This window comes from Lygodium microphyllum, chromosome 15 (genome assembly GCF_053477565.2).
Source record: "Lygodium microphyllum isolate KBCC chromosome 15, Lygodium_microphyllum_v1.1.10, whole genome shotgun sequence".
Taxonomy (NCBI): Eukaryota; Viridiplantae; Streptophyta; class Polypodiopsida; order Schizaeales; family Lygodiaceae; genus Lygodium; species Lygodium microphyllum.
Genome location: NC_141149.1, coordinates 47,526,919 through 47,547,349, shown reverse-complemented (window position 1 = coordinate 47,547,349; position 20,431 = coordinate 47,526,919).

Genomic DNA, 20,431 nt, shown 5'->3' with positions numbered 1-20,431 from the left:
GAATATGAGTAGAATAAAATAAAAATTATTTTATTAGTGAAAATACACACAATGTTAATATTAATGATTATATTAACAAGAGTGTCAATACCATGAGTTAACCCACGTATAAATGAGCGAGAAAATCTAACCTAAAATATCGAGAATGTTGAAGCAAAAACAACTATGAAATACTCAACAACCCTAAGACTATTGGTATCAAGAAATTAAATAAATATTGGAAGTTTATAAGACTTCTTGGACATTGATAAAAATTTGTCGATACATATTTTAAAGTCAAAACAAATTTGAAAAAGCATTTGAAATCCTACTAAGCACAGGTTAGGGCAAGGTAGCGCATGAATTACTTGCCATAGGCATAGATGCCCATATTATCTTTTAGGGCGGAAATACCAAATTTTTTATAAGGATAAAATAGAATTCTCATAATAAATCAAATTTGCGAGATAACTTGCGGATCTTGAAAAAGAGTTACAAGTCGGAAGCGAGACCCTAAGAATAAGGTGGGACCTTAAAAGAGAAACCCTAGATTTGGATGGGGCTCCTTCCTATGCTAAAAACACTTGCTCTGCTATTTCTTTTTTATTTGTGCATGCATTGATGGTTGCATAGGAAAGATTGATTGTGCTTATAGTAGTTAGATCTGATTGTAAATATATAATCAGGATAATAAGATAAAAGATCGTGCTATGCCTTCCCCACCATGGCTAGATGCGAAACCCTACTCCAAGGGGGATTGTTTTGTACTACCGTGAGGAGCTTTGGATTGGCCCCAACGATGAGAGGTCACTTGATGAGGAATTCATTAAGCAGGAGGAGGTGGGAGTGCTAGGGGGCTTTGGCCATAAATCTCTTGATCACCCCTAGGAACTGCCTGACCCTCACATGAATCATGATGGGATCTTGGAGTCCTCGATACTAGTGAAGGGACGAAAGTCTTGGACGATTTCCTTTCTTCTGTGTGGACAGAAGGGATTTTCCAGTGAATGGAGGTTTATCTTCTACATAGGCAGAAGAAGGGAAAAATCATTGTAAATAACTTTGCAAAATAGTAAATAAATATATTTTTCCAAATTACTGTTTTCTCTATCTTTATGTTGTGCCATAAAATTACACGAAGGAACCTGTGATAATGGGTTAATTAATGAAGATGCTTTTATATGCCATAACTTAATGTGATAGGTAATAAGAAAACTATAGAAAACCATTTGTGGAAAGTGGGTGGGCAAGATCCCTGACGAATTTGTCCTACGGATGGGTGGTGCTGGTAAGTTGGAAGCTTCTCTCAAGACATTGAACGAAACGTTAATTAGGAAAAATTAGGCAGATCCAGGCATTGACTTGCAAGTATTAAAACCTTGATAAAAAATTATCTCAGGGGACAGGTGTGGTGGTTGTGCCATAACTCCATTAAGATTTCTTGAATCCTAATCAATTACGAGAATAAAGTGTTGCGCTCCATGAACCAAGGGTAACTATGATCACTCCAGTCGGACAAGAAGCCCTTGTGGGACACCTCCGATGGAGCTAGTTGATGCATAGAGACCTCAGTTGTCACATTATGACCCCAAGCTTGCAGGTTGATCCTCGTGGGGATAGTCAGTACCTTCCGTTATGGAGTGGACTATGGGAAACCTAGATAATAGACCTAGTGCATTCTCGTGAGTGTTAGGCAAAGCTGTCTAGTATAGTTCCCTTTGCTGAACCACTAAAGCATGCTGCTAGGGAATTGTTGGTAGGCACATGATAACTGCATAGTTTTCATCTTTTGGACATTATATATCCAATCCATTTATGCCATATATCAATGTATCGGATACTTGCCCTATCATGAGAAAACATAGTAGCATTCAACTCAAGGATGTTTGTATCGAGTGTTAACATACTATCATGTCTCTAGCCTTTAGCAACCAATTTACATCCTCTGTCACCACACTCATCTATGAAGCATCCATCTCTATTAAATCGTACTTGCAGGTTCTGCTCAACCATTTGACCGACAAATAATAGATTCTTGGTGATCGACAGAACATGTAAGACATCATGTAGTTTCTTTTTTCTTCCATTAGGCATAACCAAAGAAACAAACCATGTGTGTGCTATGTCATGTTGAGAATCATCTCCAGTGTATACATAGTCATTAGCACCTATTTTCAGCTCATCAAACCACTCACCATGTGGTGTCATGTGGTTGGAGGCACTAAAATCTATATACCAGATATCATCAAACTTTTCTTGTTGCTTGTCCTTGTTCTATACATAACTCATAGCAAATTGTCTCTCACCAGTCTCAGGCTCTATGTGACTAGATGATGTATAATGACGCTACTATCTACCCTTCCGATTAGCTTCCTTCTTCTAGTACTCATTTACAATGTGTCCATGATTGCCATAGTAATGGCAATCTTTATCCTTATTTGCATTCTCATGAGTAAACTGAGTGTGCCAGGATCCTCTGCCCCTAGATTGAGATTTGCCCCTTGCATGAGAGTATCCACCACCTCTACTAGCAAATCCCTATTGATTCTACCCATGTTGAGATGCATGTTTTTGGGTTCCCCTACCTCTGCCATGATGACCACAACCTCGCAAATTAGAGGTAAAAGCCCTATCTTTGTTTTTAGAGCTACTCAAGCCTGTAGTCAAACCCAATTTCACTTCTTCATGGATAAGTAAGGATACCAATTCATTAAAGTCAAGCATTTCAGCCCTAACTAAACCACCAAATCCTCATCATCTACCTTAGTCCTAATGGACGCTACCTAATTTGCAATTTTCTTTATCTCAATCACATAATCTTGAATGGATCATCCTTTCTTGTCCATCATCTTAAACTTGTGCTTCAACTATATTTTTTTGGCACTATTGGTAGTATCACAATATCTCATCAAGATTTCCCAAGCATCTTTAGGAGACTTGCAATTCATTATCTACATGACCATTGCATCTGTAATGTACAATGAGAGCCAGTGCAAGACTTTTCCAGCACTTTCAAGCCCAAGCACAGTGTGCTTTTTGTTGTTCAGGAGTTGGGTTGTTGTCTGGAAGCTTAGGTTCAGTCATCTTCATCACTTGTCACAAGATCCTAATAGCCTTTTTGTGATGAGAAAGTTCTCCATGTGGAATTTCCAAATAGCATAATTATTGTTATCTAACTTCTCACCCACTATTCGAGTGATGTTGTTAATCCTATCAAAATTTGCCATCTCTACAACTCTATGTATTCAATGCAATCTTAAAATAGATAGTGCTTGACTCCTTGCAAATTAGGTACATCTTACACAGACCAATGCACTGACCACTATATAAACATGATAATTTTACTCCAATAAGTCTATAATAGTAAATTGACTGCAAAAACTAGTGATTTCTCAGCTCAAAAACACGACAAACATATCCAGACATATCCCATAACAACCACGTATAGTTTCTTGCCAAGTACGTTTCATTTTCTACATAAAGAACATGTAGGTATGCTGGAATATTATTGATAGACAACAGTCTGAAATTTTCAGCAACGTAAACTCTGCATAAACAATTGCATTCTCAACCAATACATGTGCTTTATTCTCAAGTATGTGTATGAGACATACATACATCTAACCACTTGTACTTGTCTAGTTTAGAGCTCAAATATGTAATATCTCCCCCCCCCCCCATGACCCCCGTGATTTCCCCCCATGCAAACCCCCCCTTAGAATTTTTAAAAAAATTACACAAATTCTTTTTACTCTCCCTCTCTCTCCCCTACTGACTACATGGCGGGGAGAGAGAGAGAGAGAGAGAGAGAGAGAGAGAGAGAGAGAGAGAGAGAGAGAGAGAGAGAGAGAGAGAGAGAGAGAGAGAGAGAGAGAGAGAGAGAGAGAGAGAGAGAGAGAGAGAGATGAGTGGGGGGAATGCAGCCACCAGGTGGGTGGTGGCGGACAGGCGTCTCCCCCCCCCTCCACCATATAAGGGAGTCTCCCCCCTCCTCCCTGGTGATCAATCGCAGGCCATCCCCCCCTCATCGTGAAGAGCACCCCCCCTCTGTGTCAGCAAGGCAGGCAGTTCCCCCCGTCAGTACGCTACCCTCCCCTCCCTCGTAAACAACGTAGGGTTAGACGTCACAATAGAAGCAGAGATATGGGTTGAGATGATGGATGACTATTTCTCTGCTTCTCGGGAACTACCTCCATGAATCAAGGAATGGTTGGAAAACTGAAGTTAGTTGGCCATGCTTGGTTATGGTGGAAGAAATGGTGCAAAGATCAAGGTATTTCTGAAGCCGCTATTACGTGGACTCAGTTGAAAGATGCTATACGCGGACGATACCTTCGGCCAACCTACCAAAACTTGAAGATGAATGAATTCTTCAAGCTCAAGCAGCTAGAATTAACCCTGGAAATTTACTACTCAAAGTTTGTAATCCTACTAAAATATGCGCCACCTAAGGATACTGCACAGCAAGTATCCAAGTTTTGCCATGGCCTGAACACTCCTCTGAACCACTGTCTTGAAGCAATGCATCCAACGGACTTGCAAGATGCATTACTCCGAGCGAATCCAATTGTCCAAGAACTTAAAATCGGGCAATTGTAGCAAAGATGACTATGGAGATCATGACAAGAGATGCCATACGTGCGGAGAGATAGGGCACATCCATAGGAGATGTCCCCACTATCAATGCTTTCATTGTAATGAGCTAGGACACATCCAAGCAGACTGCGTGGATCTAAGTCTAGAAGACATTGAGCCTCCAAGAAAACGAAGCTACACAGGTGCAGTCTATGGATATATAGGCGAATCAGATGAAGACAAAGACCTAGAGCCCAGAATTGAGAATAAATCCTACTCTTGTACTTATGGTTAATTCGAATATTATGAGTGCACTACTTGAAACATTAAGAGTAGCGCAGCGGATGCATGGTGGGTCTTAACTCACAAGTCATAAGCCCCATTAGTGCTTCTCTTCCCCAGTTTCTCTCGAGATGAGAACATCTCGATTCCTCTAAGGGGGAGAGGATGTAATATCTCCCCCCTGCCCTGTGACCCCCGTGCTTTCCCCCCCATGCGAACCCCCCCTTAGAACATTTTAAAAAATTACACAATTTTTTTACTCTCCCCCTCTCTCTCCTTGCCAACTGCATGGTGGGGAGAGAGAGAGAGTGTGTGTGTGAGTAATGAGTGGGGGGGCATGCATCCCCTAGGTGGGTGGTGGCAGACAGCCGTCTTCCCCCCCCCTCCTCCCTAGTGATCAACCACAGGCCCTCCCCCCGTTATCGTGAAGAGCGCACCCCCCCTCCATGTCAGCAGGCAGGCAGCTCTGCCTCGTTAGTACACTACCCTCCCCTCCCTTGTAAATAGCCCCCCTGTCAAGATTGTGGGAGAGAAGGAAGGAGTCTCACTTGTAGCTTTCTTGCTTGCACAATGGGGGAATACACACACAGGTGGAGGCTGAAAACAATTTTCCTCTTCTTAGTTGTGTAAGCCAAAAAGAACTCAAGTACATAGAAATAGAAGAACCCTATATATGGGTCTCAAACCAAACTCAACTAACTAAGGTGGCATACTAACTGAGCCACGAACTAGAGTAGATAAGGATAGATGTCATCTAGCTATTATTCATGGGCAGTGTACCAACCGCATCTGCAATTGACAAGTCGGTGACATAAATGCACAATGGTCGCCCTGGCATATCACGAGTGGAGCTCGATATCTCAACACTCCCCCTCGATCTCAATCCCAATTCTTGCACACCAAGCAGGTCTCTGAACTTGCGCAGCTTCTCTGCGCCCAATGCCTTCGTAAATATGTCAGCTACCCGATCCTCTGTGCTGACATAAACTAGATCAATAAGACCTAGCAAAACCTTCTCCCGCACATAGTGATAATGCACCTCAATGTGCTTTGTTCTAGCATGATAGACTAGGTTATTTGCCAAGTGTATACTACTCATGTTGTCACAATAAATGACAACTGGCCCATCTGTAGGCTGATGCATATCATAAAGTAGCTTATGCAACCAAGCTACCTCACATGCAGCCATTGCTATGCCCCTGTACTCAGCCTCTGTGCTCGACAAGGTAACTGTAGGCTGTTTCTTGCTGCTCCAAGTGACTGCAGCACTCCCAAAAGAGAACACATATCCACTAGTAGATCGTCTATCAGAAATACTACCAGCCCAATCAGCATCAGTGTATCCATGCAACTGTATCTGAACCCCAGTCTCATAAAGTAGTCCATACTGCAATGTGGACTTCACATACCTGAACATGCGTCTAGCCGCATCCAAATGCGGTTTCCTTGGAGCTTGCATAAACTGACTTACCAATCCAACAGCATAGCTCAAATCTGGCCTGGTAATAGTCATATAAATCAAACTTCCTACTATGCGTCTGTACATAGTAGGGTCTTCCAGAAGCTCACCTGCATTTGCGCTCAGCTTCACATTCTGCTCCAAAGGAACTGAAATAGGCTTGCAGCCTGTCATCCCATATTTGGACAGCATGTCCAATCCATACTGCCTCTGCAAGAGCTGTATCCCACTTGGTGATCTAATCACCTCAATGCCCAAGAAATAACGCAGCTCTCCCAAATCCTTCATCTTAAACTTTTGCTTCAATAGCATTTTCAAATGAAGGATATCTTCATCACTGTCACCTGTCATAATCAAATCATCAACATAAATGACAAGTAGCATAATACCTTTCTCTGTTTTTCTCATGTAAAGTGAGAAATCTGCCTTGGAAATCTGAAAGCCAATAGTGACAAGATACTATCCTATCTTGTCAGACCATGCTCTAGGTGCTTGCTTCAAGCCATACAATGCTTTCTTCAACCTGCAAACAAACTCAGGATGAACATCATGCACATAACCTGGTGGCTGCTCCATATATACCTCTTCTTGCAAATCACCATGCAAGAAGGCATTCTTTACATCCATCTGATGTAAAGACCATTCCTTTGATGCAGCCATAGCAATGACTGCTCTTACGGTTTCCATCCTTGCAACCGGACTGAATGTTTCTTCATAATCAATGCCATATGTTTGTGCATACCCCTTGACTACTTGCCTTGTATCTGTTCACAGAACCATTTGCATTGTGCTTCACCTTATAAATCCACTTATAGCCTAGTGAGACAGACACATCCCCTAGGAAGTGCACCACTTCTCTTGCAGGTTATGTTCATGTTTCAAGAAGGGGGCTGCTTGGCTGAAGGCAATCATCTACTACATCCTCCAATGACAAGGAATTTTTCCAGGAGTCAGACATGACCCCATTACTGCAACTTCAGGAGCTTCACTGCGAAGGTTTCAATGGCTCAACAGATTTCATGTTGCCAATCATCCGCCTACTGATGGGCTGCCATGACTGAACCAAATCAAGCCGAAGGAAAACCCCATGATGGGCTGCCATTGGCATAGATCTTGGAACCTCACCGTCCGATGATCCATGCCCACCGCCTCAAGATCTACAGATCACTTATTAGCACCACAAGCCTGAAGACTTTCAACTCAAAACTGAAGATCCTCTACTCCCAGACAAGGGTTTTCAGCCCAGGCCACAGCTTTTCAAGGCAAATAGCATTCAGGGGGTTTTTCCAGAATAAATCCCTCCAATACCATCCTCCTAAGGGATTGCTTATTGTTTCAAGCGTTTCGGATACTCAAAAGATGACTGGCTCCATAGGGGCGCCAGAACAATGAGAAAGATGTTGAGAATCGTCAGGAAGTCTAAAGCATGCCGGAATCTCTCCTGGTCATTGTCATCAAACTCCATCACCTCTCATTCACAAGCCTCAGTGTCCTCTACCCACCAGTTACACCTAGCAATAGCATCATCTATCCCACTACTTCCCACCACAGTGCCATGGGACTGGCACTTGTCTAGGAGGGGGGTAATGTTAACCGCAACATGAAGAAAGCAAAAGAAAGCAGAAAAGACACAGGGCAAAGGCAGAAAAAAGGTAGCCCGACTGAAGAAAGAAGAGGAAAAAAGACCAAAAGCGCAAGGGCAACCTTAAAAGTCCAAGGCAAATGCAAAAGGGGAAAGGCACATTTTAAAATAAAAAGGCACACCGTGAAATCTTGTAAAAGAGCGCCGGCTCTCTCACCCGTGCAATTTGTAAATGTAGACAGGCGGTGGAAAGGAATCTAGGAAGATAGAAGGACAATGAGAAAAGGGGCCTAGGCTAATGGCCGGCCATGTAAAAAAAGGGGGATGACCGCCCATGGAAATTAATGCATGTATATAAAGTTGAAAAGTGAATGAGAAGCTCATTCTCGTGTGTGGCAGAAAGCTTCTTCTTCTTCTCCTCTTGTTTCTTGCCTTCTTGCTTCTGCTTGAGAGAGGGATTGAGAGAGTGTGAGGGATTGAGAGAGTGTGAGGGAGTGAGGGAGTGATTGTGTGAGAGTGAGGGATCTTGGAGAAGAAGCTCTCCATCTTCTCTCTTAATCTTCTCCTCCTCTCCTCTCTCCTCTTGTCTCGCGCGTGGCTATGGAAGATGAAGCTCATGGGAGAGGGATTGAGGTTGCTTGAGCTTGCCTCAAGGATCGTGGAGCTGCCGGTGTGCAAGAGAGAGGAGGGTACTCGATCAAGCATCAAGGTAAGCTCACTACACCCGTAAGGTAGGCATTGCGCGTCGGCTATGCGAGAGGTAGCCATGGCTGCTTGGTTTGAAACACTTGAGCAATAAGTGGTTCGTAGGTCTCAGGGTAGAGCTTGAAGAGCTCCCACAATGTTGCATTCACTTTTCAACATGAGAGTAGCCACCATCACAAAAATCAAGGATATGATGAGGAGGCAATAGAATCTGCTTATTTACAAATCACAAACTTCTCAAAAGACATGCACTTTTGATCTGCACATTGATGAGGGAGGTGACTTTTGCAAAGCTCAATCCGTTTGGGGGACAGTCTTACCCTCTGCTAAGAAAATGCAAAGTAGCGGTCTCTATCAAGACTGAAAGCCTACCCATGATTTTCTATGTGCTACCTAACACTAAGGCTACACGTAAGGAATCATTGCTAGGATGCACTTTCAAGAAGCAAGCGCATTGCAATGTCGACTATGACTTGCGACACATTCACCTTGCCATTGGTAATGCGAGGATAATAATAGCTTTCAGCAAGGGTGTCATGGCTCCACCCAAGCCTGCATCACCACTGATAGTAGTACCTAAAACAAAGTCTAAGGAGGGGGGTCATGACTTGTCCCACCATGCCAAGTCTAACGAATCACAATCCAAGGGAAATGCAACCAAGACTACTAAACAAAAGCTAAGATGGGGACCTAAACACCAATCACTACCATCTAAGAGCTGACTCACATGGACCCATAACTCTCAAACAACACATCCTACAAGTGTAGGAGACACAATTGTTGGTGCTCCAGAACATGATGAATAGTCAACCCTCGATGGGTACCTATACGACCCTATTGCATGCACAATGCTACTATGAGGGCAACAATTGGATTTGGATGTCTAAGACCAAGAGTAGCACATGTGCCCCTCAACCAATTGCTACTAGCCAATCTCCAAAAGTCTGGTGAGCCACCTGAACCTACTAAATTACTTGAGTCAAAAACCAAACCCATCGAACCACAAAAAGTCTACTGACCAAAATCGTAACTAGCTACCCCTAAATCGACTCCACCTAACATTGTTACTGCCCCAATGGCTTCACAACTAGCAAGTAGTAAAACATCTAAGATCCAAACCATGCCCCTCATGCAAGTGGCTAGCCCTCATCCTAAGGATCAATCGAAGTGGTAAGCACCACTTGCTAAGGTATCCAGCCCACCAATCAAAACCCAATCTCCTCTACAAGTCTTAAACCCTCTTATGAGTGGAGATCTATTCTTACGTTGGCCTCTGATCTAGTTGAGAACACATGGAATGACTTGATCACATGCATTCGACTCTTAGATGCTACCTTCACAATGCTTGCTAAAAACTATGAACAGTTGGAGACCTAGGCCTCCTAAACGAGCCTTTAGCCTGATGTACACACAATGCCATGTACCTAGGAAGAATCCAAGTTCATGTTCATTAAAAGTCCCTATGGTAGCTGAGGAATCGATTGCCATTGAGATCTCTCACAAACAAGCTCGCAAACAAAGGTCGCTACAAAGGCTAATTACCTCCTATAGCAAGAGCAAAGTCCCTGCCACAAACCAAGAGCTGGAAGAACTTAAAATGTTGGCTGCAATTGACTGCTCCTTTCTACATAAATGGTATGCTCTCTATCTTCAATGGGAACAAGAGGGCTATCCAATCATGCCATTTCTAAGGAGAGATGCGCCATCAAATCCTTGGAGTATGACCCTACTTATGTAGCTCCTACCTCCTTTAGGATATTGGCCATCACTTGTAATCAACCCTTAGATGATCAAAACATGGCGCGCTCCAATTTAGATCGAGTCCTTACCAAGGTAGAGCACACATTGCTAGCAGGATCAACTCTGGTGACTTCTTAACTAATGTTCTAACCTACATTACAGACCTCATGACATGGACCATCATGCTCACTCTTGGAGTACAACCCACACTTCTACGCCTGACAAATGCAAACATGAAGCACCACATACCCTTCATCCTCCAATCCTAGGAAGGATTCACATCATTCTCAAGGGAGGGGGGAGGGGGTAAGGTTGGAAAGAAAGCATGTCTCAAACCTCAACCAATGTTTAAAGGATGGATAAAAATCAACTTATGGTTGAGGAAAATTGTCATAAATTTTTTGGATTGTGTTGACTGCTTGAAGCAAAAGTCTTTATTTTACACTTAAGAACTTTGCCCTTCCATAGCTTACATTCATTATTTGCTTATCGCCTTGCAAGAGTTATCTCAAGTAAGCAATGGTATTGTGATAACTTATGATGGAAAGCCAGGACAAAGGCAAGCTTCCATTCACAGAAAAAGAACATGCAAAGTATGGCCTAACAGCTAAGATAAGGACCTTCAACCAATTCAAGTTCAGGAACATCATGAACTTGGATGACATGGTCATGGAAGAATCGGACGTGAAGCATCTTGTCGACCAATGCAATCTAGGAAAGTATGTGGAGAAGGTTGGACAAGCTATTGACTACAACAAGTGCATGGAGTTCCTATGGTGGACCTTCGATACTAATAGGAATTGTGGCACTATAATAGTGCAACATGTTAGAAGGCAGGCATAGGAACCCACTGTAAGCAAGGGAGTATAAGGGCAGATGAGTGTGAAAAGCCCTAGGGGTAGGGGAAACCCTAACCCTAGCTTGGCAAAGGCTATATAAACAGCCTATGGGTCACTATATCATGTGAGAGAGTGTGCCCAAGTTGTACTCTAAGCAACTTAGTAAGCAAGATTTCATTCTTGTACTTTGAGCTCTCTTCTCCCTCTTGTGCACACATTCCAATGCTGCAACTCTCATTTCCAACATGGTATCAGAGCCATCTCTGATCTCCTCAACTTCCCTCAGCCTCAGCTATCACTAAGTGCACATGAGCCTCTATCTCCTTCATCTTATCCTTCTTTCCTCCATAGCTGCCTTCAACCTACCTCCATTGGAGGACTTGGGGAGGACAAAGGAGGCCATATCTCCCTCTTATGTCTTCTAGAGACTTATTGCCTATCTCAGGGAAAATCAACCTGGCACGATAGACCTCAGGATTAGTCGACGGGGTGGGTAGCATTGCGTGATTCCCAAAAATAGGCGCAGTTTCTGACAGCGCAGAATTTGGGCTGCTGTACACGCAGCAGGCGATGCAATCCTTGCAGCTATCTTGGGGCTTTGATAGCCCCCAAGTGGGCTATCCTCAACTAAAAGGGTTCCTGGAAATTCCTCTCTCACAGAGAGAGATCTTTGCCAAACCCTAACAGTGTTTTTTTGGGCAGCCATAGCCAACAAGCTCCAAGCTTGACATTTTGTCATTTTTTCACTCTGAGCTTCATTAACAGTGATTCTAATCGCCGAAGTAGAGTCTTTGAAGCCTATTCCAGATTCTAAAGCTCTTAGGCATGCTCAATGGACGTCACTAAGCATCAGGAAGCTGACTTCCAATCGGGTTCCATTCAAGCACTTCACTAAGCTTGACAATAGTGTTTTCTAAACACTAATCATGAATCATCAGGTTAATTGCTCGGCATTCACTAAAATCCAGTGAGTTTTTTATTCCTCTTCGTATATTATTGTAAGGTTATGTGTACAATTAACACATAGACCATCATCCACTAGAAGTGTATTGCATACCTTGAGTGACCTTGTCTCAAGTATATTGGTCAATGAAATCAAAAGCATGAGTGTCATTGTACTCTCCTCGGAATCATCAGCAACAAGTATTGAGATCATAAACCAACCTTGTCCAACACAAGCTTCATCCACTAAGCCATACCATAAGGAGGAGCTTGAAGTCTAGTCTAGGTTTACTTCATTAAAACCTAAAAAGACTATTAAACCTCGGAAGAAGTTTGCATATAAGAAAGAACCACCAAAGTCATACTTTGAAATATTACACTTATATGATTTTCAGCCTTTCTCTTCATTGCAACTTTGATTTCAAATTGTCTGATTTGCTTTTGTTTTTAGTGGAAAAATTGTAAGGGACTAGACATTGCCCTTGTCCTAACAAGTGGTAAGACCTTCCCAATGACCACAACATATGATGATGTCCGTCCTCAAATTCGAAATTTTGATGGCAAGGATTTCCACCCATGGCAGGTACTTATAAAATACAAAATGATGGAGAGAGGGTATTGGCCTCTCATTCAAGGCAGTAGAGCTGTAAACTCTACAAATCTGGTTGATATAGAGGATGACCAACGTGCTCAAGAAATCATAATGATACACTTAGATGAATCCCTGATTCATCATGTTGATCAATTGAACACTACTAAAGAAAAATGGGATGAGCTTGAAAAGCTCTATGGAGCCACTGGCAAAAATACTAAAATCTTCCTTAAAATTGAATTCTTTAGCTTGGAATATCGTTCAGGAGAAGATTTGCGAAAATTCATTTCTCATATGAAGGGACTTATGGCACACCTTGCCTCTGTACAAGCTCCAATACATGAAGAAGATGCTATTGCTATTCTCCTAAAAGCTATAAAACAGGTGTTTCCTACTCTTGTAACCACTCTCACCAACATTCCAGATCCTACTTTGGCAAGTACCATTCAATCTTGTTTGGATGAAGAAAAGAGGAACCACAAGGAAAGCAGCAACAGTCAAGCAACTTCAAATTCCCATGATCAAGTATTGGTTCATACAGTTCTCACTAGATGTTCTTTCTATAAGAAAAAAGGACATCTTGTAAAAAACTGCTGGAAGAAGTACCCCAAGAAGATGAAATGTAACAAGTGCAAGAAGACAGGGCATATCACTAGTAAATGCCCCAACACTCCTGAAATACCCAAAGAATTGGTGGCCAACTATGCCTCCAATCCATCTGAAGATCGACTGTTTTGACTATTTAAATCATCTACCTAAAGCAACCTTGTAAGCCTGATTTATAAAGGCCTCCCAAAAAGGGGGGGACCTCTTACATGCTTTGTAATCCAATGCCACCCTGGCATTGAGGGGGGGAAGGCACGCATAGGAACCCACTGTAAGTAAGGGAGTGTAAGAGCAGATGAGTGTGAAAAGCCCTAGGGACAGGGGAAACCCTAACCCTAGCTTGGCAAAGGCTATATAAACAGCCTATGGGTCACTATCAAGTGTGAGAGAGTGTACCCAAGTTGTACTCTAAGCAACTTAGTAAGCAAGATTTCATTCTTGTACTTTGAGCTCTCTTCTCCCTCTTGTGCACACATTCCAATGCTGCAACTTTGGTTTCCAACACAACAAGGAGAATAACTCCACACAGTCGAGGTGGAATTGAGCCCAGAAATGGTAGAAAGAGCATTAGGCATGTTCAACAAGGTTGAGAGGTGACCTAAAAGGGACATACGACATGCTAGGAATAGACAAATCCCTAGTCCACACCAGTGATAGCTTAGCCTAGCCAATATCCAAATCCTAATGTCAGTTTTGCAAGCAAAGATGATCCACACATTGTTCTCTAGTCAAAGATATGCCTTAATGAGCAGAATTGGAGTACCCTTGCTAGAGAGCCTTGCAGTCAAGTCCCTAGATGAAGTGAATTGGAATGGCTACATAGATGCAAAAAACCATTGAAGCTTTGACAAAGGCACTAGCCACAAATACAAGACTAGCTAGTGGAGTCTCCAAATCCATGACGGAGATGGCAAGGACAAAATCATCATTGAAAGCATTGATTATAGGGTTTGGTAGGGTGCTAGCTGCTATAATCCAAGAGGTTTTGGGAGAGTCTAAAGGTGAAGAGGAAGTGGGGGAGACACCTGAAAGATCACCACCCTCCTAGGAGTAAGAGCAATTAAGTGAAAGGACAGTGAGTGAGGGCAAAGAATTGGAGATACCATCTGGCCAAGGAGGGTCTAGGAAGCCAAAGAAGAAGACTCCTCAAAAGTAATAGTAAGAAACCAGGGAGAGAATGACTAAGGAAGAAAAGCCCAAATTGCAAAAGAGTACAAGCGGAGTCAAGGAGGTTTGAGGAAGAGAGAAGGAGGAAAGCAGAAGCAGAGGCAGAAGAGCTTCACAGAAAGGAAGAGAAAGATTTGGCTCAATCCATTCGTATGTTGGTGGAACAGCCTTCCAGGGAGGAGCTAGCCGCTATGAGTCCACTAAGGGAGAAAGGCCCAAGAACCAATTCCCAAGTACCACAAGGGCTTATTGTATCCAATCCCGCCTGCTCTCCTTCCCGAACCAATAACCACCACAACCACCCAAGGCATCACTAGCACAGTGGATGCAAGCAACCTCATGGCTTGGATGAAATATCTAGTAAATAAGGTGCAAGAAATAGCCCCCGACTTGAGTGAAGGAGCTCCAATGTTTGGAACAAAGAGATCAACAGCTGTGCATATGATGTTGAATCAAGGCATGACCCCAAGAAGCAAAAGATAGAGGCATCGACAATGACTATACCTACAGCAGTGCCACTGTCTATGGGCTATGATAAATATGTCAAAGAGCTTCTCGCACACTTGGACAGAGCAAAGGCAAAGAAGAAGAAAACTATAGATGAATTAAAGGCCGAAAAAGCATTAGCAGCCTTCCAGTTGGAAAGGACTTGCCAAGTAGCTGGATACCAAAAGGAAATCTATGAGTTGAAGGAAGAGCTCAAAGTCAAGAAAAAGGAAGAAGACAATTGGCAAGGAAGGCTCAAAGAAGAACGACAAGAACTAATAGGCTTGCAAATAGGAGTACAAGCTCATCCTCGTGCAACATGAAGAATTGAGAGAGTAGTTGAAAAGGATCGAAGAGGCAACAAACAAACTTGAAGTAGAGGATGCAAAAAAAGCTTAGAAAGAGGAAGAGTATCATGAGACATGAAGGAAATGAAGCATAGGTTGCTAACGGAGTTGGAAGAGAAAGAAAGGCTAGAAAGGGAAATTGAGCACTTGGAAAAGGAGAAAGAAGATGCAATCCAAAGGTGGAGGGAACATGAGCCAAGGATGGTGGCATTAGCACAAAGGAAAAATGAAAGCCTAGAGGAAATGAAGCGAAAAGCTGAGAAATGGGTAGCCAAGAGCGAGTGAAGAGTGAAAGAATTGGCAAGCCATTTAGCCCATGCTAAAGGCAACAAAGTGTTAGGCTAAGAGCAGAGAAAAGGTAGTAAAGATGAGCATGGAAACCCAGCACCATGCCTTCCTTAGCACCATTTTAGATGTCATGTAGCCAGAAGAGGAGGAGGCCATTGAAACCTTGAAGAAGAAGTTGGAGATTACCCACATAGCCATAAGGCATGGCTTATGCATCTAGGCACATGAAGCAGAAACCATTAGCCTAAGCCAACAAGAACAAAGCGAGTACCTACTAAGGGAATGACTAATAGTTCAGGAAAGGGAATCATTGGAGTATACATAGGAACATGGCCCACAAGCGCTAGTAAGAGAAGAAGGACAAAAAATACCACTTCCTGAAGTAGAGCAGGACTTTGAGGGGTGGGGCAACAAGACGAAGAGCAAGTCCCCCAACCACCCTCTCCAAGATCAAAAGCTTAGCAAGAAGTGCCAATAGAGGATACAACTACAAAAAGAAAAGCCAAATTCTAAAAAAAGAGGAAGAAGATGTTGGAACAAGCACAAAGTGTTGAGATGACAAGCTCAACACATGCGGACATTGATGATGGACCGCCTGGTTAGATGGGTCCACACATCTACACCTAGCACGTCAGTGGTCATTATGACTCTCACATGGCCACTGACTCATTACTTATTATATTCAGGTTGTTACACCTATTTACAATTGGCATAGTTATAGCGCTAGTTGACTAGAGTAGTCGGTTATGCATTGTTTGACTTAGTAGGCCACTTTCCTTTATGTTGTATCTTATCTATACTTTGTGTACATTGTAAAGAGTGTGGAATAAAAAGAAGAAACCAGCAAGAAAACGTTTTGGCCTCCATCTCTCTTCTTGTCTCTTGAGTGAGCTTCTCCTTGTGCATTCTATGTGTGTTCGGTGCAGCATCTTGAGCAAGTCCCCCCACCACGCGATTCTTGACACAAAGAAGGCTAAGGGTACGACCCCTAGTAATCCCAAAAGCTCCCATCCCACAAAAAGAAGAATGCTTTCCTATCAACTAGAATATGGAACTCGCAGTGTGGGCATCTGAGGCCGTTTCAGTCCCCGTTTTAGAGCCACAAGGTTGCGGAGGACAGCAGTTTCAGGGTACACTGTGATTTCGGCTATTTTGACCGAAAGTGGATGCGCAGGTTACAGATTGCGAATCTGTAATTCTTGAGGTGTTTGCAAGAAGCAAACATAAGGTTTTATGCAAACAGATTACAGATTGCATGTATTATTGAGCAGATAGTGAAAAAGGCTGTCTAGTGTATTGATGTGCACTACAGGTCGAGGGTTGCAGAAGATTTGCTTGCTGTTTGGCATTAGTTTTGTGATAATGGCAGAGAACAATGGAAACCCCATCATTGAGAAGCTCGACAAGAACAACTACCCTTCATGGAAGTTCCATGTCACGAACTTCCTTATTGGAAAAGGCCTCTACGAGTTTGTTTCAGGTGAAGAAAAGGTGCCGGAGGTGAGTGATCCTCCAACTGCAGAAGAGACAAAGGCACGGAAGGAATGGAATGCAAAAGACAAGAAGGTTATGTATTGGCTGTCTGCAGTAATTGACAATAATATGCTAGGACATATTAGAAATGCAGAGAATTCATATGCAGCTTGGACCATACTTGAAAGTATGTTTTTCGTAAATACAAAGGCACGAAAGATTCAACTCAAGCAAGAGTTGAATACATTGAAGCAAGAGTTGAATACATTGAAGCAAGAGTTGAATGCATTGAAGGTAAGGAGCATTGCAGATGCATTGGCAGTGATTGATGCAATGCCCGATGATGATGATTTGGTGTCGTCTACCTTGGGTGGACCTAACAATGAAAAGGCTTGGAAGTCTTTTGTAACTTTTGTATATGTCAGAAAGCCATTTCCAGATTTTGATGAGTTGGTCTCCCTTATGATCACTGAAGAATCTAGAGAGCTAGAGTCCCGATTTATATTGTTTTAGGGGAATGGAATGACTATGCCTTACAAGCAGAGAGGTCCAGCTTCGCATACCTCTCGTTTCCCATTCTCCTTGAACCAAGTGTAATATAAATCCGCTTCGACCCTGACCTTTCTGCGTAAAGTAGTTTGCTTGGGGGACTCGACGCTAGCTACCATTCTAGAAATTTGACTACTAGGAAAACTGTGATTCAGGTCGGTCCTAAGTGGGAACGGCCGGAATGCTTCTACTCGTGGCAGACTCAGGAAGACCTAGATCACAAACCCCGTGACATTCCATGGGAGTGCCGAGCGGCGCTTTCTGGACTCTCTTCCTGATGGGCTGCTAAGACGTGTCCTGCAAGTAAACAGGGGGACACGTTACACTGCCTCTTCTTCACTGCCTTCATTTGAGGAATAACACTTCTCTTACTCATCATTCTGAATTGCTACTTTTTGACTGCTCATCATCATCTAGGTCTCTATTCTTGACTCTCTTTTCATTCGTGACCAGTGCGCAATTGTAAATAAGGTTTAGGTCATGCACTTTGGTCCATCACCATCTCAGTTCATCCATGAGATCTTGGAGTGGCTTGAGATTAGCAGCTAAGTGACAAGCTAGCCCCCTTGTTATGTACTCAAGAGTCCCCTGGAGTTCAAGTTTGTTAAATGGGATATGGAAAGGGGTGGGTATTTATTGCATGTTAGGGTTTTTGGCCATCATACAAAATGACACTAATGGTAGGGTCTTACTCTTTAGAATTTGAGGTGTGGTGGTTTTATGAGAGTCATCGATTGTTCTTGCAACTTTCTTATAATCTTCTTCCTCATTTGAAAATGGCAGGTCAATGGTGGCTAGCATGTGTTTTTGAGAAGAATCCCTAGTTATGTTGTTATCCAAACTCACTCATCTTTAGGGTAGGGAATGTACTTCGTCAAGGGTCTGCATGAAATCTTGGCTTGGATCTCTTCTTTCAAGATAGAGGAGATAACATCTAAGTTGACCGGTGTGGTCTTCCAGGTATCCATCTCAACTCTTACTACCTTCAATCTATTACCTAGGAATATGAGGCCATTACCTCAATGTTTGATTTCCAATGCATTCTTCATCCATGGTCTACCCAGTAAGATATTGTAATCTACTCCCTTCATAACGATGAAGTTCACCGAGAATTGGACACTTGCTATCTTTAAGGGCTAGTCCTTCAATACTTCGACTGACTTAGCATTCATGCCATTAGCCAATGTGACATTAAATCTTGTAGTCTCCACTGGTAGGTTACCCCAAAACTACAGAACTACATGGCTAAGTACACTGATTCCCACTCCCATTTCTATACTCCCCTTTCTCATGACATCTCCTAGTGCTGCCACCATAAAGCATTCACATGCAAGGACTTAGGGGCATTGAGCTCAATGTGAGACTCGATATTTGCATGGCTACATCATTCTCATGCAAGTTGGCTACTCTTGGCTTGTTAGATCCCTCTACCCATTGCTTCAATTCTTGCCATAATGAAGGGCTTTGCCTAAGCAGGTCTCCCATTGGCAATGCTACATGGGCCGATAGCAATCTTGTAAATAGGCCATTAGCTTCTTGCCTTTCATATTTCCCTATACTCTTTTGCCAGTGGTCTTGAGTAGCTTGCCTACCGATGGCATCTAGGCTAAATGTCTTCATGGTTCTGCGTGAGGTGTGGATGAATTTCTTGAGCTTAGACATGCATGCTTACACTGGAGAACTCATTGATCTCATCTTCTAGGATGGGCTCAACATCCTTGAGATGCTCTTTGGCTTCTCTCATTCGCTCCTTAACCTTGTCAACTATTTCCAATTTGCACTTTGGATTAGGATAATCCCCCACCTTGGCACTCTCCTTCATCGTTGTTTTAGGTTCTGAAGTCTCAGCTTTTGCCTCTGCCACTTTCTTCCCTCCAATTAGTGTGGTCGCATTGTCCGTTTTTAGTTTCACTTTGGTGTCAGCCCTCTTTTTCTTCCTTTGTTGAGTCTTCTTTCCTATTGAGGCCGCATCTAGGTTGCTAGGTCTTGGCAATGAAATACCGATCTGCTTCATTTTTGTGCCCTAGTCATGATGTTCAATGAGATGGGAGTGGCCTCACCATCAAGTGTTTTGACTCCAAATAGCCCCAAAGGTACAGAAGGTATGCTGGCTGAGCTAGTAGATGGCTTTCGCCTAGGACATTTGGCATATTAGTGAGTGATTCCACACTCGGGGCATCTTAAGTTGGCCCTTTCACAGTTAGCTTGTTCTTGTTTGGGGCAATGAGATGAGATATGCTTTGATGGGTGGCCATAAGTCTAGCATGAGATTGGGTCTTGGATTTTTCCTCCTAGGTTTCTACCCCTTCCCCATCCTAATGCCATAACCGGCACTGGTCTAAAGTCCATTAGGATGGGATTTTCCTCTCATCATCATAGGAGATGTAAGGGTTCACATATGTCTCATTCTCATTCAACTCCTCTATGTAATGTATTGGAGCATCACTCGGTGGATGAGTCACGAAGGGTCTAAGTGGTCTAGGTATACCTATAGGGTTGATGTCCATTCTGGAGATAGATGGCTTGGCATCATTAAGGAACTGGGAGAGATAATGGAGTTCCCCTTCTAAATTATGGTGGTCTATTCCCCAAGGTAGTAAGAATAGTTGTAAAGCTATGGATATGGTAATCGCCTCAATAATGGGCAATGAATAGTACTGTGACCAAATCTACCACAGTTGGCACAAGGTCTCGATCTAGGATCCATGCACTCAGCCCACGGGAGGCGGTTCCCTCCATAGTGAACACATTGCATGTGAGGTTGTGCATGTCTTCTAATCATTTCATGGAGCTTGACTAGCTCTAGCTTTACATTTTCCA